Genomic DNA, 7,197 nt, shown 5'->3' on the forward strand with positions numbered 1-7,197 from the left:
TTCCAAAAAGTCCTGAAATTTAGGAAGACAGGTCAGTGTTTCAACAAAGAGATATACTGAGACAGAAATAAAATGGTTAAGCACAGTGGTAAGCTGTTATCCCTATTTCACATTATAGCCACATGTTGTGACTTCAGGCCTTAAAATTTCCTGGTAAGTCTCCATAGAATACTCACTTTTCTCCCTGGGAATGTTTCAGTACTCTATTTTTTTCTTTGGCATGTCTCCACTTTGTAAAGGAGGTCTATTTAATCAAACCGTAAAAAAATTATACCATATGAGAGAGCTGACATGAGCCAACCAGAGAATTCTAAATACCAAACACTTGAAGAAGTACTTGCTACAGTTGGGCTCAGATGTGTTTGGAAAAAGCTATTCATCAACCAAATAATAAATCCATGATCAGTTCACAGATAATTCTCCAACAGAACAAGGGTCAAATCCGACAAATGAATTGTTCATGAAGGCCATTTTGATGAGCTATAATTAGATGACTGAAATCCCGTCATCTTTTGTCTCCTGATTGCATGATAGCCACATAAGAGGAAGAGAACAGAAAGGAGATGAAGTTCTTGCAGTCAGTAAGAGATCTATTGATTCTAAGTTGTTGCTAGGTAAATAATTAAACCATGATTTCGCTGTTGATGTTATTTGTCTGCTGTGTGTAAAGGCTACTTAGATGCCTGAGTGAAAAATTAATTAATATATTTCTACCACTGCTCAAATAATGGAAATCCATAAAGATGAAATTACCGTAGTGGTTTGAAATCACTCATTAATGATCCACCTCAGCTTCAGAAAATCGCTCCGAAGTCTAATGGTCCTGACAGATCACACTATCTTTTTTCTTTTTTTTTTTAAAGTCTTCATTATAGTTCTGCAATAAATAGATATCTATGAATGGAAGATGCAGCTTAATCAGATGAATTTAATGTGCTGTGTTCCACCAGGGCTATATATACTCACATGATCTGTTCTCGGTGCCCCCCTCCCACCCGTTGCTGACAGAACTCTTGCCTGTGTGGATCAAAAGCATTAGCTGGCCACGCACATTGCATCAAGGGAACGGCAGTGCTGAACAAGCTGAGGATAGCATGTGACCGTTGTCAATGAGATCCGCTGTGCCCTTTCCTTTTCCACAATAGAACCTACCTGCAATATGACATGTACCTGCAAACTGAAGGAAAAAGACAAATGACAGGGAAGGTCTGAATAATGAAGCCTCTGCGCAATTAGCATGGTAATACCTGAGGCATATTTGTATGCACCACAGCCGTGCTAATTGCCCATTTACCAGGCTAATTTAACGTCAGTTATTTCTGGGTTCATTCCATCATCAGTATATTTCTCTTGTTACTAAGCTACTGCAATTTCAGCATCAACTGTGTTTTGACTTACTTACACTTGTAACCCTTCAATATCCGCAGGGGGAGCACAGTTTGCTCTGAACATTTCAGTTTAAAAGTCTTCTATATAAAAGCTGGGGAATTTGCATTTCAGACCCCAAAATGCTCATTTCAGACCTACCTCTTTCAAAGATACCTGATATAGAAACTCCTGATCACTACCTGGCTGCCCAGTGCAGTTTTGACAGTTCTTTTTCTGTTTTCTGTAGATTTCATACCATTTAACTTCCCCAAAGTTTAATGATTCACAAAGGTGAATGAAAGCAGCTCTGTCAAGGAGGACTTGGGGGTACTGGTGTATGAAAAGCTGGACATGAGCCGCCAACATGCGCTCATAGCCCAGAAGGCCAACCGTACCCTGGGCTGCATCAAAAGCAGCGTGGCCAGCAGGGTGAGGAAAGGGATTCTGTCCTTCTGCTCCGCTCTGGTGAGACCCCACCTGGAGTCCTGTGTCCAGCTCTGGAGCCCCCAGCACAGGAAAGACATGGAGCTGTTAGAGCGGGTCCAGAGGAGGCCACAAAAATGGTCAGAGGGCTGGAGCACCTCTCCTATGAGGACAGGCTGAGAGAGTTAGGGCTGTTCAGCCTGGAAAAGAGAAGGCTGCTACCTAATTGCAGCCTGCCAGTACTTAAAGGGGGCCTATAGGAAAGATGGGGAAAATCTTTTAGCAAGGCCAGTCATGACAGATGAAGGCATACTGGTTTTGAACTAAGGGAGGGTAGATTTAGTGTGGATATAAGGAAGAAATTTTTTACAATGAGGTTGGTGAAACACTGGAACAGGTTGCCCAGAGAGGTGGTACATGCCACATCCCTGGAAACATTTGAGGTCAGGTTGGACAGAACTCTGAGCAACCTGGTCTAGCTGAAGATGTTGCGGCTCACTGCAGCGGGGTTGGTCTAGATGACCTCTAAAGGTCCCTTCCAACTCAAAGCCTTTTGTGATTCTATGGAAGGTCTCACAGTCATTAAAGTGTTTAGTTTCCTCTGTATGTCTGAATTGTTGTGGTAAATAAGCAATAGAAAGCATAAATTACATTGTGCAATGTGGAATAGCACTTTATTTGAAAGGATATTAACTAATTGATCTGGTATGTCCTTTCATTTTTAATGTGTATGCTTCTGTGATATTTATAGATATTAGTATTTTCCTTCATCATCTACCAATGGGACTACAAAAAGAATTGTTTTTTTTTCTTACTGAAAACATTTTGTAGAATGCTGAGTTTCATTTTAACTTTCTGAGGAAGATAAATGTTACCCTCCACATTTATGGAAATAAATGAGTTATTTGTAACGATTTTGATGTCAAAACATTATTCTTTTAATTCAGGCTGTGAATGGAAATCTCAACCCTCTTGAAAACCTAGAAACAAGAAGAGGCTGGTGGATTTCTTGGTAGTTCTCTGGGAAAAAAATTACGTAACAAATGGTGTACAAACTGGGTAGACTTACTGGGCATCACAACTGCTCTGGGGATTTCAGGGCATAAGCAAACATCCAGTGCTGCAACACAGTGTAAACATGATAGGTTATCTTCTTGTTAGTTTTTGGCGTTGGATTCATGTGTGATTGTAGCATTTTTTGCTGTAATCAGTGATCAGTGAGAGATACTACACATACATGCTTAGTAATGATTACCTACTTAAGAATCAGGGTATGTGTTTCTTGCTTGAATGCTTAAAACTGGAGAAAAGGTGAGCAGCTTAGAAAGGATCGAAAAAGTGGATCTAGATAGTTTACTTACATGTCAGGCCAAGTACGTTCTCCCTCAAACACAGAAATATCCTGTTCAGTTGCTGCCTACCCCTGGAGACACCAGAAACTTGGGGTGTTCAAGTTTCTACTAACAGAAGCCTACACAATCTTCAGCACCCACCGATGAGGGTGGTGAGAGATATTGACAGACTGGATCGAAGGGCCAAGGCCAACTCTATGAGGTTCAGCAAGGCCAAGTGCCGGGTCCTGCACTTCGGTCACAACAACCCCATGCAACACTATAGGCTTGGGGAGGAGTGGCTGGAAAGCTGCCCGGCAGAAAAGGACCTGGGGGTGTTGGTCAACAGCCAGATGAACATGAGCCAGCAGCATGTCCAGGTGGCCAAGAAGGCCAATGGCATCCTGGCTTGTACCAGTGTGGCCAATAGGAGTAGGGAGGTGATCATGCCCCTGTACTCGGCACTGGTGAGGTCGCACCTCGAGTACTGTGTTCAGTTTTGGGCCCCTCACTACAAGAAGGACATTGAGGGGCTGGAGCGTGTCCAGAGAAGGGCAACGAGGCTGGTGAGTGTCTAGAGAACAAGTCTCATGAGGAGCAGCTGAGGGAGCTGGGGCTGTTTAGTCTGGAGAAGAGGAGGCTGAGGGGGGACCTTATTGCTCTCTACAACTACCTGAAAGGAGGTTGTAGTGAGGTAGGTGTTGGTCTCTTCTCCCGAGTAACTAGCAATAGAATGAGAGGCAATGGCCTCAAGTTGCACCAGGGGAGGTTTAGATTGGATATTAGGAAAAATTTCTTTGCTGAAAGAGTAGTCACATATTGAAACAGGCTGCTCAGGGACATGGTGGAGTCAGCATCCCTGGAGGTGTTCAAAAAATAGATAGATATTGCACTTTGGGACACAGTTCAGCAAGGCATGGTGGTGTTGGGTTGGCGGTTGGACTTGATGGTCTTAGAAGTCTTTTCCAACCTTAATGATTGATTGATTCTATGAGGGGGCCCTGAGTTGTCTGCCTGGAGAGCATGGGGAAGTGATGTGCCTGATTCACCCTAATGTAACTTTTCTATCTGTGAGGACAGTGGACAGTGGAGCTTTTTGTACCTCCTATGAGACATCAATAAATAGTGGGTGTCATCACTGCTTTCCGCAAGTCATGCCTAAGACTTGCCAAACCTGCTGGAATTCAAAATCTACTTGGGTCTGTGGTTTCTATAAGTAATCATATGCGAGTTGTCTTGTGGGGGTTTAGGGAGCACACCTGTCAGGCAGGGCCTTAAAACACAAGTGAAGCTGGGACTACAGCCTGGAACTCCTCTGGAGGAAACCCCAGTCTACTATGAATGTTTCACTGTATTATAACAAATGGAAGTATTTTAATAGAAAAAAATGGAAGACTCATGCAAAGTTGTCCTTTGCTTGGCAGTGGAGTACTTTCTTGGCAGCTGAAAGTCACTGCTTGTCAGCTGCACTTTCCAAAGTCAGAGGTGTGTAACCAGTCCCAGATACATGGAAGAGAAATTTTCTTAACTCCTCAGCAGAGGGGTACAAGCAGGAAATGTTACTGTTACATTGACCATCTGCATTTTATTAAAAAAAAGTGGGTTCTGTGTTTATCTATGACTTGCTGGTGGTTGTTCCTCGTTCAGCAACCTGCTAAGTGTGTTACCATGAAGTAAGGTGTGATGAACCCATGGGATATTAGGAGGGTGGACAATGCCAGCAGAGAGCAAGGTACTTTGCTGGGAATCATCTTATTCTATTTAATGGACAGTGGGCAGCAGACTGAAATTTTTCACTTTATGGAAAAAAGTGGAAGTTACTTTCAAAAGGAGGCAAAAACTGGATTGTTCCCATGTGTCATTTTCTCAGATGTTTCAAATAGAAGAGTAGGATATGGAAGCAATTAGTGCCACAGACAGACATTTTTGAACCATTGTCTTATCTGCCTGTTTAAATCCTTGGCCGAAGTTTTCCATTGATTTATTAATAGCAGCTTCATTTAAGAAAAGCTGATGTTCATCTGTAAAACTAAAAACTTAATACAGAACAAGCTTCAAACAAACCAACCTGAAAGGACCAGTTGGTGATTACGCCATAAAAAGAGCCTGAAAAGTAGAAACCAGGAAAGTTACAACCTTTTCCCATGTTAACATTATCATCAATATAGCACAAAAATGAGAAATGTAAAGCAGTTACTGTAGCAGCAAAAAGACACAAAGAGATGTATCAGAGAGCCTAGAATCTATCTCTGCATTTGCATACAGCTACCAGAAGTGTCTTGAAATTTGCTCTGAGCATGTGGAGGACTTGATCAAAAACAGCATTTATTTTACACAACAAGGGGCTTTATACAGATGCATTAAATTTACAAAGGCAACTGAAGGACATTTCAGACAGACTTGACAGATTACAGACTGCTGATGTTACTGTCACAGTCTCTGTGTAAATCTGGTTTAACAATAAAGAACTGACACCACACAAGGACAAAACTGAAAAGCAATTCAGAGATGCTGTAGAACTTTTCCCACTGCAAATACAAAGGTAGCCAAATACGAAGGTCCTTAAATGTAGAGGTCACAAATCAAACCCAAGATGGGGAGAAAGCCATGTCAGGCAAAAAGTCAGATTTTTGCATTATGCTTTTCATGCATAGAAATGATGGGTACGTGGAAACATATGACAGCGAAGACTTTTTCCACTTTTTTTAAGGATTTGTTTGTCAGCTTAGAATCACTTCAGTGATTTCAGCTATTTTGACTGAAATTTTATAGTCAGTGAGAAGATGAAAGATAAAATAACCTAGTAAAAGTATAACCCATACCAAAGAAATGACAAGAATGTGAGGCCAAATTGGGCAGGGACTCAAATATCCTGTTCTTGTTGTTGACTTGGTTTGAAGTGTAAAAGCACATTCAAAAGAGATTATAACTCTAGTTACTGGAGGATTTTGTCTGTCAGACTGCATGATAGTGAGCATGGAAGTGTCTGAAGACCTCAGATTTTTTAAGAACTTTAAAATCACAAAAAAACAATCTTTCTCCTCAGCTAGTGAGCTGCATCCACTCACTTTTTCTTTGTCATGGTCGTATTTCTGGTAAGCAGCAATATGTGTTCTCTGCAGTTGCTTTCCTTCTAAGTGGTGGCCACCACATCTGAAGTCTATGACTGAACCTTTTTGCCTTCAAATATCCCTTCTTCCCCTGGGAATCCCAGTGCCTTCCCAGAGTACTCATCTTTCCAAGGCCTTCTTGAACAGTGGCACCCACAGCCAGCCACAGCCTGGCAGACTCAGGAGGTCAGGGAAATATCTCCGCTTTCTCACCAAAAACCTGATCACTAGTCATCAGCAGACAGTGGCGCTCACCGAAATATTTGAGATGCAGTGCCACCAAAGAATCTTACGTGTTCACTGGGTGGAAAAGGAGAAATAATATTGGAGAAACCAGAGAAGCAAACTTAGCTGTGTGGGTTGTTGGAACGGCTTGAGGCAGCAGTAAAGGAAGGATGGTGGTAGCAGGGAAGAATCTGATGGCTAAAATGTGTATGAGGGTTTGTTTCAGAGTGATGGATCAAAGAAACTTCTGAAAACCTTTTACAATAACCCCAGCAGTGATAGCAGTAAAGAAGTACCATGCATAGTGCAAATGCCAATGGCTTCTCATAGCGTTTGTTTCCCTGAAGGTTTTTCTGTTTTGCCACTACTGCACATGGATTAGCACATGCTCTTAGGATGAACTGATCCTGTTCCCTGTTGGGCCAGGTGTTTAGGTGACATCAGCATAACTTCAAAGCCTTCAGGAGGAGCAGTAACTTTCGTGGAACTAGTCTTCTTTATAACAGCTAAAGATTGGCCAGTAATGTATAAACACACTGTATTTATGGTTTAAGTAAAGTCATTGGTGTTCATTTTCCCCTCTTTCCCTCACCCCTTCTTCTTCAGTATGCTTTAGGAAACAGTTGTACTCAGACACATGCTGTATGAGTGCAGAATAAGGAAAGGCTTTTCCATTTATTTATTATTTTACAATATCTATTTTGCATTTATTATTGGAAAACTAATCTGGAGCTAATCTA

This window comes from Opisthocomus hoazin, chromosome 1 (assembly GCF_030867145.1).
Source record: "Opisthocomus hoazin isolate bOpiHoa1 chromosome 1, bOpiHoa1.hap1, whole genome shotgun sequence".
Classification (NCBI taxonomy): Eukaryota; Metazoa; Chordata; class Aves; order Opisthocomiformes; family Opisthocomidae; genus Opisthocomus; species Opisthocomus hoazin.